The following is a 10,976-nucleotide window of genomic DNA, read 5'->3' as shown; positions in this document are numbered from 1 at the left end:
GAAACAGAGAGTTGCGCCAAAACGACGCTGGATTTGTGCGTTTAGCACAATTCTAGTCGACGCGTATGGGTATTTTTCATTATCCCTCATTCACGCGTTCGCATCAGATGCTTTCGCGTCATTGCACTTCTGCCCCATCCACGCTCTCGCGTGACCGATGCGTCCGCGTGGATTTGAAATCACTTACCCCCCCAACGCGGAAACCCTAACCCCAGGGTCACCTTTTTCCCCCTCCTACCCAAACGTTCCACCTCCATCCCTCTCTTCTCCCTCCAACCTCGCACTGCCACCGCCGCCCAGCCCGCCGCACCACCACCGTCGACAACCCCTCGCTGCACCGCCACCATCACCCCCTCCCTCCTTTTCTTCTCTCCCTTCTCTTCCTTTTCTCAACCCTGCCCCGTCACCCACCGAAAGGTCCGCCACCACCGCACCACCACCAGAACCGGCCGCACCCCCTTGTGCCGCTGCAGCACCGCCGTGCCACCCACCAGCGCCACCACACCACCACCCTCTCTCTACGTTCAATTTCTTTCACTGCGCACACCAGGTTCCATTGCACTCTGATTTCTTTCCCGTTCCAGTTTGTTAGTTTGCATATTTTTCAATTCTGTTCAAATTAGGATAGTTAGATATGCATGTTCGTAGTGGATTTTAGGTGGTTAGGTAGCTAGGATGTGGTTAGTGGATTTAGGTCTGATAATTGTGCCGTTCTTGCTGCTTGCTTTATCTGTTTCGCAATTCTGAAATTGCTATATTGTTGATGTTGCTATTCACTGCTGTTCCATTCCTGTTCGATACTATTTTGTTTCATCGGATCTTAATTGAGTGTTGCCAATGCCTATATAACTGCACATACATTAGCATTCTTGTTGACATTTGCTTTATCCTCATTAATACGGTAAGCCGAATACATTGCATCCCTATCCTATATTCTTGCTTGCTTTCTGAATTTTCTAAAGCCAGGTGGTGTGTGAAATCGTGATCGTTCCTTCCTTTGTAATGGCGCTAAAAACTCAATATGCATGTTCATGTTCTTAATTCTGTTTCACAACTTCGTACAACTAACAAGCAAGTGCACTGGGTCGTCCAAGTAATAAGCCTTACGTGAGTAAGGGTCGATCCCACGGAGATTGTCGGCTTGAAGCAAGCTATGGTCACCTTGTAAATCTCAGTCAGGCGGATTCAACTGATTTTATAAATTGATAAGTAAAAGATAAATAAAATATAAAATAGGATAGTGGTACTTATGTAATTCATTAGTGAGAATTTCAGATAAGCGTATAGAGATGCTTTTGTCCCTCTGAACCTCTGCTTTCCTGCTGTCTTCATCCAATCCTTCCTACTCCTTTCCATGGCAAGCTGTATGTTAGGCATCACCGTTGTCAATGGCCACCTGTCCTCTCATTAAAAATGGTCCAATGCGCTGTCACTGCATGGCTAATCATCTGTCGGTTCTCGATCATACTGGAATAGGATCCATTGATCCTTTTGCGTCTGTCACTACGCCCAGCACTCGCGAGTTTGAAGCTCGTCACAGTCATTCAATCCCTGAATCCTACTCGAAATACCATAGACAAGGTTTAGACTTTCTGGATTCTCAAGAATGGCCGTCCATGGGTTCTAACTTATACCACGAAGACACTAATAACTCGGACTTGGTCCCCTGTATTAGATATCCAAGAGATATCCATTCAATCTAAGGTAGAACGGAAGTGGTTGTCAGGCACGCATTCATAAGTTGAGAATGATGATGACTGTCACGATCATCACATCCATCATATTGAAGTGCGAATGAATATCTTAGAAGTGGAATAAGTTGAATTGAATAGAAAAATAGTAGTACTTTGCATTAATCTTTGAGGAACAGCAGAGCTCCACACCTTAATCTATGGTGTGTAGAAACTCTACCGTTGAAAATACACAAGTGATAAATGTTCAGGCATGGCCGAATGGCCAGCCCTCACAAAAGTCTAAGATAGTATAAAACTGATCAAAGATGATCCAAGGATAATCCAAAGATATAAACATAATAGTAAAAAGTCCTATTTATACTAAACTAGTTACTAGGGTTTGCAGAATTGAGTAAATGATGCAGAAATCCACTTCTGGGGCCCACTTGGTGTGTGCTTGGGCTGAGCATTGAGCTTTACACGTGTAGAGGCTTCTCTTGGAGTTGAACGCCAGTTTGTAGCCTGTTTCTGGTGTTGAACTCCACTTTGCAACCTGTTTCTGGTGTTTGACTCCAGAATGCAGCATGGAACTGGCGTTGAACGCCAGTTTACGTCGTCTATCCTTTTTCAAAGTATGGACTATTATATATTGCTGGAAAGCCCTAGATGTCTACCTTCCAACGCAATTTAGAGCGTGCCATTTGGAGTTCTGTAGCTCCAAAAAATCCATTCCGAGTGCAGAGAGGTCAGAATCCAACAAAATCAGCAGTCCTTTTTCAGCTTGAATAAGATTTTTCTCAAGTCCCTCAATTTCAGCTAGAAATTACCTGAAATCACAGAAAAACACACAAACTCATAGTAAAGTCCAAAAATATGAATTTTAATTAAAAACTAATAAAAATATACTAAAAACTAACTCAATCATACTGAAAACTATGTAAAAACAATGCCAAAAAGCGTATAAATTATCCGCTCATCATAACACCAAACTTAAATTGTTGCTTGTCCCCAAGCAACTGAAAATCAAATAGGATAAAAAGAAGAGAATATACTATAAATTCCAAAATATCAATGAAACTTAGCTCCAATCAGATGAGCGGGACTTGTAGCTTTTTGCCTCTTGAATAGTTTTGGCATCTCACTTTATCCATTGAGGTTCAGAATGATTGGCATCTATAGGAACTCAGAGTTCAGATAGTGTTATTGATTCTCCTAGTTCAGTATGTTGATTCTTGAACACAGCTACTTTATGAGTCTTGGCCGTGGCCCTAAGCACTTTGTTTTCCAGTATTACCACCGGATACATAAATGCCACAGACACATAACTGGGTGAACCTTTTCAGATTGTGACTCAGCTTTGCTAAAGTCCCCAATTAGAGGTGTCCAGGGTTCTTAAGCACACTCTGTTTTTGCTTTGGACCTTGACTTTAACCGCTCAATCTCAAGTTTTCACTTGACACCTTCACGCCACAAGCACATGGCTAGGGACAGCTTGGTTTAGCCGCTTAAGCCAGGATTTTATTCCTTTAGGCCCTCCTATCCACTGATGCTCAAAGCCTTGGATCCTTTTTATTTACCCTTGCCTTTTGGTTTTAAGGGCTATTGGCTTTTTGCTCTTGCCTTTTGGTTTAAAGAGCTTTTGGCTTTTTCTGCTTGCTTTTTCTTTTTCTTTACCCTTTTTTTTCGCTATTTTTTTCCGCAAGCTTTCTGTATTCACTGCTTTTTCTTGCTTCGAGAATCATTTTTATGATTTTTTAGATTATCAAATAACATTTCTCCTTTTTCCTTATTCTTCAAGAGCCAACGTATTTAACATTCATTAAACATCAACTTCAAAAGACATATGCACTGTTCAAGCATTCATTCAGAAAACAAAAAGTATTGTCACCACATCAAAATAATTAAACTAGTTTCAAGGATGAATTCGAAGCCATGTATTTCTTGTTCTTTTGTAATTAAAACAATTTTCATTTAAGAGAGGTGATGGATTCATATTCATAACTTTAAGGCATAGACACTTAGACACTAGTGATCATATAGTAAAGACACAAACATAAATAAAACATAAAGCTCAAAAATCGAAAAACAGGAAAATAAATAAACAAGGAGATTAAGGAATGAGTCCACCTTAGTAAGGGTGGCGTCTTCCTCTTCTTGAAGAACCAATGGTGCTCTTGAGCTCCTCTATGTCTCTTCCTTGTCTTTCTTGCTCCTCCCTCATAGCTCTTTGATCTTCTCTAATTTCATGAAGGATGATGGAGTACTCATGGTGCTCCACCCTTAGTTGTCCCATATTGGAACTTAATTCTCCTAGAGAAGTGTTGATTTGTTCTCAATAATTCTGTGGAAGAAAGTGCATCCCCTGAGGCATCTCAGGAATTTCATGGTGAGGAATTTCCTCATGCTCATGTTGAGGTCCATGATCTCTTGTTTGCTCTATCCTTTTCCTAGTGATGGGCTTATCCTCTTCAATGAGGATATCTCCCTCTATGTCAATTCCAGCTGAATTGCAGAGGTGGCATATGAGGTGAGGAAAGGCTATCCTTGCCCAAGTGGAGGACTTGTCAGCTACCTTGTAAAGTTCTTGAGGTATAATCTCATGAACTTCTACCTCCTCTCCAATCATGATACTATGGATCATGATGGCCCGGTCTATAGTAACTTCAGACCGGTTACTAGTAGTAATGATTGAGTGTTGAATGAACTCTAGCCATCCCCTAGCCACTGGTTTGAGGTCATGCCTTCATAGTTGAACCGGCTTGCCTCTTGAGTCAATTTTCCATTGAGCTCCTTCCTCACATATGTTTATGAGGACTTGGTCCAACCTTTGATCAAAGTTAACCCTTCTTGTGTAGGGGCGTGCGTTTTCTTTCATCATTGGCAAGTTGAATGCCAGCCTTATATTTTCCGGACTGAAATCTAAGTATTTTCCCCGAACCATAGTAAGCCAATGCTTTGGATTTGGGTTCACACTTTGATCATGGTTCCTTGTGATCCATGCGTTTGCATAGAACTCTTGAACCATTAGGATCCCGACTTGTTGAATGGGGTTGGTGAGAACTTCCCAACCTCTTCTTTGAATCTCAAGTCGGATCTCCGGATACTCATTCTTTTTGAGTTTGAAAGGAACCTCAGGGATCACTTTCTTCTTGGCCACAACTTCATAGAAGTGGTCTTGATGGACCTTAGAGATGAATCTCTCCATCTCTCATGACTCAGAGGTGGAAGCAATTGCCTTCTCTTTCCTCTTTCTAGAGGTTTCTCTGGCCTTAGGTGCCATGAATGGTTATGGAAAAACAAAAAGCTATGCTTTTACCACACCAAACTTAAAATGGTTGCTTGTCCCCGAGCAAAAGAAGAAAGAAGGAAGTAGAAAAAGAAGAAAAATGGAGAAGGGGGAGAGAGAGATGGTTTTGGCCAAGGGGAAAAAGAGAGGGTTTTGTTGTGTGAAAATGAAGAGGGAATGAGGGTTTTATATAGGAGTGGGGAGGGGTTTAGGGTTTGGCCATTTAGGGTTGAGATTGGGAGGGAAATTATTTTGAATTTAAAGGTAGGTGGGGTTTTTGGGGAAGAGAGGATGGATGTGATTGGTGAAGAGGTGATGGGAAAGAGTGATTGAGTTGATTGGTGAGGGGTATTTGGGGAAGAGAGTTATGAAAAGGTGTGAAGAGAAGAGAAGAAGTAGGTGGGGATCCTGTGGGGTCCACAGATCTTGAGAGAATCCTGTGGGGTCCACAGATCCTGAGGTGTTTGAGAATTTCTCATCTCTACACCTTTTAGACATGTAAAACGCCCTATATATGCAATCTTGGCATTTAACGCTAGACTGCAGCATGTTTCTGGCGTTAAACGCCAGTTCCTTGCTTGTTTTGGGCGTTCAACGCCAGTCTATAGCATATTTCTGGCGTTGAACGCCAGTATGGTGCATGTTTCTGGCGTTAAACGTCAGTCTGATGCTTGTTTCTGGCGTTTAACGCCAGCTTTCCTTTGGGTGCAATCCTGGCATTTAAACACCAGGCTGCTGCTTGTTTCTGGCATTTAATGCCAGTTTCATGCTCTGTTTTGGCGTTACTAGCGTTTAAACGCCAGCCAGATGCTCCTTACTGGCGTTTAAACGCCAGTAAGCCCTTCCTCCAGGGTGTGCTATTTTCAATGCTATTTTTCATTCTGTTTTCAATTTTTCAGTAGTTTTTGTGACTCCACAAGATCATCAACCTAATAAAACATGAAATAACAAAGAGAAAATAAAATAAAAATGATTAAATAACATTGGGTTACCTCCCAACAAGCGCTTCTTTAATGTCAATAGCTTGACAGTGAGCTCTCATGGAGCCTCACAGATAATCAGAGCAAGGTTGGGACCTCCCAACACCAAACTTAGAGTTTGGTTGTGGGGGTTCAACACCAAACTTAGAGTTTGGTTGTGGCCTCCCAACACCAAACTTAGAGTTTGACTGTGGGGGCTTTGGTTGACTCTGCAGTGAGAGAAGCTTTTCATGCTTCCTCTCCATGGTTACAGAAGGAGATCCTTGAGTTTTAAACACAAGGTAGTCCTCATTCAGTTGAAGGACCAACTCTCCTCTGTCCACATCAATCACAGCTCTTGCTGTGGCTAGGAAGGGTCTTCCAAGAATGATGGATTCATCCTCATCCTTCCCAGTGTCTAGGATTATGAAATCAGCAGGGATGTAAAGGCTTTCAACCTTTACTAGCACGTCCTCTACTTGTCCATAAGCCTGCTTTCTTGAGTTGTCTGCCATCTCTAATGAGATTCTGACAGCTTGCACCTCAAAGATTCCCAGTTTCTCCATTACAGAGAGGGGCATGAGGTTTATCCCTGACCCAAGGTCACATAGAGCCTTCTCAAAGGTCATGGTGCCTATGGTACAAGGTATTAAGAACTTTCCAGGATCCTGTTTTTTCTGAGGCAATCTCAGTTGATCCAGATCACTCAGTTCATTGGTGAGCAAGGGAGGTTCATCTTCCCAAGTCTCATTATCGAATAATTTGGCATTCAGCTTCATGATTGCACCAAGGTACTTGGCAACTTGCTCTTCAGTAACATCTTCATTCTCTTCAGAAGAAGAATATTCATCAGAGCTCATGAATGGCATAAGTAGGTTTAATAGAATCTCTATGGTCTCCAGATGAGCCTCAGAGTCCTTTGGCTCCTCAGAGAAAAACTCCTTATTGATCTCTGGACGTCCCAGGAGGTCTTCCTCACTGGAATTCACGTCCTCTCCCACCCTTGTAGGTTCGGCCATGATGATCAATTCAATGGCCTTGCACTCTCCTTTTGGATTTTCTTCTGTATTGCTTGGGAGAGTACTAGGAGGGATTTCAGTGATTCTTTTACTCAGCTGGCCCACTTGTGCTTCCAAATTTCTAATGGAGGACCTTGTTTCATTCATGAAACTTAGAATGGCCTTAGATAGATCAAAGACTATGTTTGCCAAGCTAGATGGGGTCTGCTCAGAACTCTCTGTCTTTTGCTGAGTGGATGATGGAAAAGGCTTGCTATTATTAAACCTGTTTCTTCCACCATTATTAAAGCCTTGTTGAGGCTTTTGTTGATCCTTCCATGAGAGATTTGGGTGATTTCTCCATGAGGGATTATAGGTGTTTCCATAGGGTTCACCCATATAATTCACCTCTGCTATTGCAGGATTCTCAGGATCATAAGCTTCTTCTTCAGAAGATGCCTCTTGAGTACTGTTGGATGCATCTTGCATTCCATTCAGACTCTGAGAAATCATATTAACTTGCTGAGTCAATATTTTATTCTGAGCCAATATGGCATTCAGAGTATCAATTTCAAGAACTCATTTTTTCTGAGGCGTCCCATTATTTACATGATTCCTCTCAAAAGTGTACATGAACTGGTTATTAGCAACCATGTCAATGAGTTCTTGAGCTTCTGCAGGTATTTTCTTTAGGTGAATGGATCCATCTGCAGAATGGTCCAATGACATCTTTGATAGTTCAGATAGACCATCATAGAATATATCCAGAATGATCCATTCTGAAAGCATGTCAGAAGGACACTTTTTGGTCAGTTGCTTATATCTCTCCCAAACTTCATAGAGGGATTCACCTTCTTTCTGTCTGAAGGTTTGAATATCCACTCTAAGCTTACTAAGCTTTTGAGGAGGAAAGAGCTTGGCTAAGAAAGCCGTGACCAGCTTATCCCAAGAGTTCAGGCAATCTTTAGGTTGAGAGTCCAACCATACTCTAGCTCTATCTCAATGGCAGGGATTGAGATGCTTCTTCCATGTAAATTGGAATTAGGTGCAGTGAAGTCACCAAGCATCCTCCTTGCATTGTTATTATTTTCGGCCATATCTTCTTCTTTTTCGAAAATTTTTGTCAGATTTTCTCCAGAGAGTTGTGCTTTAGCTTCCCTTAGCTTCCTTTCAAAGTCCTTTCAGGTTCAGGATCAGCTTCAACAAGAATGTTCTTATCCTTGTTTCTGCTCATATGAAAAAGAAGAAGAAAGCAGAAAAGAAAATATGGAATCCTCTATGTCACAATATAGAGATTCCTTTATGTGAGTAGAAGAAAGTAAGAATAGAAGAAGGAAAAGATGAGAATCCAAACACAGGGGTGAGGATAGAAGTGTTAATGGATGAATAAATAAATAGAAGGAGATTAGAGATGAGAGAAGAATTCGAAAATTTAACAAAATAAAATAAAAATATTTTAAATTTAAATTTAAAATTCAAAAATTAAAATTGAAATTAAATTAAATTAAAATTAAAACAATTAGTTAATCAAAATAAAATTTTAAAAAAGAGGGAAGGGATTTTCGAAAATTAAATGTAGAGAGTTAGTTGGGCAGTTTTGAAAAAGATATGATTGAAACAAAAAGATATGATTGATTAAAAGAGATTTGAAATTTGTTTTTGAAAAAGATATGATTAAAATTGAGAAAGATATGATTGAAACAAAAAGATAAGATTGATTGAAAAGGATTTGAAAATCAATTTTAAAAAGATAAGAGGTAGAAGAAGAAGTAGAAGAAGAAGAGAATGGACGAGATGGAGGGAGAAGTGGTTTCGGCCAAGTGGAAGAAGAGAGGGTTGTGTTGTGTGAAAATGAAGAAGGAATGAGGGGTTTATATAAGAGTGGGGAGGGGTTAGGGTTTGGCCATTCAGGGTTGGGTTTGGGAGGGAAATTGGGGTTTTTTGGGGAAGAGAGGATGGATGTGAGTGGTGAAGAGGTGATGGGAAAGAGTGATTGAGTTTATTGGTGAGGGGTATTTGGGGAAGAGACTTATGAAATGGTGTGAAGAGGAGAGAAGAAGTAGGTGGGGATCCAGTGGGGTCCACAGATCCTGAGGGAATTCTGTGGGGTCCACAGATCCTGAGGTGTTTGAGGATTTCTCATCCCTTCACCTTTGAGGCGTGTAAAATGCCCTATATATGCAATCCAGGCATTTAACGCCAGACTGCAGCATGTTTCTAGCATTAAACGCCACTTCCATGCTTGTTTTGGGCGTTCAACGCCAGTCTGCAGCATGGATCTGGTGTTGAACGCCAGTATGGTGCATGTTTCTGGCGTTAAACGCCAGTCTGATGCTTGTTTCTGGCGTTTAACGCCAGCTTTCCTCTGGGTGCAATCCTGGCGTTTAAACGCTAGACTGCTACTTATTTCTGGCGTTTAACGCCAGTTTCATGCTCTGTTCTGGCGTTAAACACCAGCCAGATGCTCCTTACTGGCGTTTAAACGCCAGTAAGCCCTTCCTCCAGGGTGTTCTATTTTCAATGCTGTTTTTCATTCTGTTTTTGATTTTTTTAGTAGTTTTTGTGACTCCACATGATCATCAACCTAATAAAACATGAAATAACAAAGAGAAAATAAAATAAAAATGATTAAATAACGTTGGGTTGCCACCCAACAAGCGCTTCTTTAATGTCAATAGCTTGACAGTGGGCTCTCATGGAGCCACACAGGTGATCAGGTCAATTTTATAGACTCCCAACACCAAACTTAGAGTTTGATTGTGGGGGCTTTGGTTGACTCTACACTGAGAGAAGTTTTTCATGCTTCCTCTCCATGGTTACAGAAGGAGATCCTTGAGTTTTAAACACAAGGGATTCCTCATTAAGTTGAAGGATCAATTCTCCTTTGTCCACATCAATTACAGCTCTTGCTGTGGCTAGGAAGGGTCTTCCAAGAATGATGGATTCATCCTCATCCTTCCCAGTATCCAGGATTATGAAATTAGCAGGGATGTAATGGCCTTCAACCTTTACTAACACGTCCTCTACTTGACCATAAGCCTATTTTCTTGAGTTGTCTGCCATCTCTAATGAGATTCTGGCAGCTTGCACCTTAAAGATTCCCAGTTTCTCCATTACAGAGAGGGGCATGAGGTTTATCCCTGACCCAAGGTCACACAGAGCATTCTCAAAGGTCATGGTGCCTATGGTGCAAGGTATTAAGAACTTTCCATGATCCTGTTTCTTCTGAGGCAATTTCAGTTGATTCAGATCACTCAGTTCATTGGTGAGCAAGGGAGGTTCATCTTCCCAAGTCTCATTGCCAAATAATTTGGCATTCAACTTCATGATTGCACCAAGGTACTTGGCAACTTGCTCTTCAGTAACATCTTCATTCTCTTCAGAAGAAGAATACCCATCAGAGCTCATGAATGGCATAAGGAGGTTTAATGGAATCTCTATGGTCTCCAGATGAGCCTCAGAGTCCCTTGGTTCCTCAGAGGGAAACTCCTTATTGATCACTGGACGTCCCAGGAGGTCTTCCTCACTGGGATTCACATCTTCTCCCTCCCTTATAGGTTCGGCCATGATGATCAATTCAATGGCCTTGCACACTCCTTTTGGGTTTTCTTCTGTATTGCTTGGAAGAGTACTAGGAGGGATTTCAATGATCCTTTTACTTAGCTGGCCCACTTGTGCTTCCAAATTTCTAATGGAGGACCTTGTTTCATTCATGAAACTTAGAGTGGCCTTAGATAGATCAGAGACTATATTTGCTAAGCTAGATGAATTCTGCTCAGAACTCTCTGTCTTTTGCTGAGTGGATGATGGAAAAGGCTTGCTATTGCTAAGCCTGTTTCTTCCACCATTATTAAAGCCTTGTTGAGGCTTTTTTTATCCTTTCATGAGAGATTTGGGTGATTTCTCCATGAGAGATTATAGGTGTTTCCATAGGGTTCACCCATGTAATTCACCTCTGCTATTGCAGGATTCTCAGGATCATAAGCTTCTTCCTCAGAAGATGCCTCTTGAGTACTGTTGGATGCAGCTTGCATTCCATTCAGACTCTGAGAAATCATAT

General features: G+C 41.4%; 1 non-coding gene across 1 annotated transcript; it reads left to right on the top strand.

Annotated features, from left to right (window-relative positions):
- The first annotated feature begins 7,699 nt into the window (after positions 1-7,699).
- On the top strand, positions 7,700-7,807 carry LOC112787608 (small nucleolar RNA R71). The gene has a single exon (XR_003195012.1). It is a non-coding gene; the product is annotated as a small nucleolar RNA R71 (small nucleolar RNA).
- The last annotated feature ends 3,169 nt before the right edge of the window (positions 7,808-10,976 follow it).

The sequence above is a fragment of the Arachis hypogaea genome, chromosome 20 (genome assembly GCF_003086295.3).
Source record: "Arachis hypogaea cultivar Tifrunner chromosome 20, arahy.Tifrunner.gnm2.J5K5, whole genome shotgun sequence".
NCBI lineage: Eukaryota > Viridiplantae > Streptophyta > Magnoliopsida > Fabales > Fabaceae > Arachis > Arachis hypogaea.
Note: the sequence above shows the minus strand (reverse complement) of the source record. Positions and strands in the feature narration are given on the sequence as shown.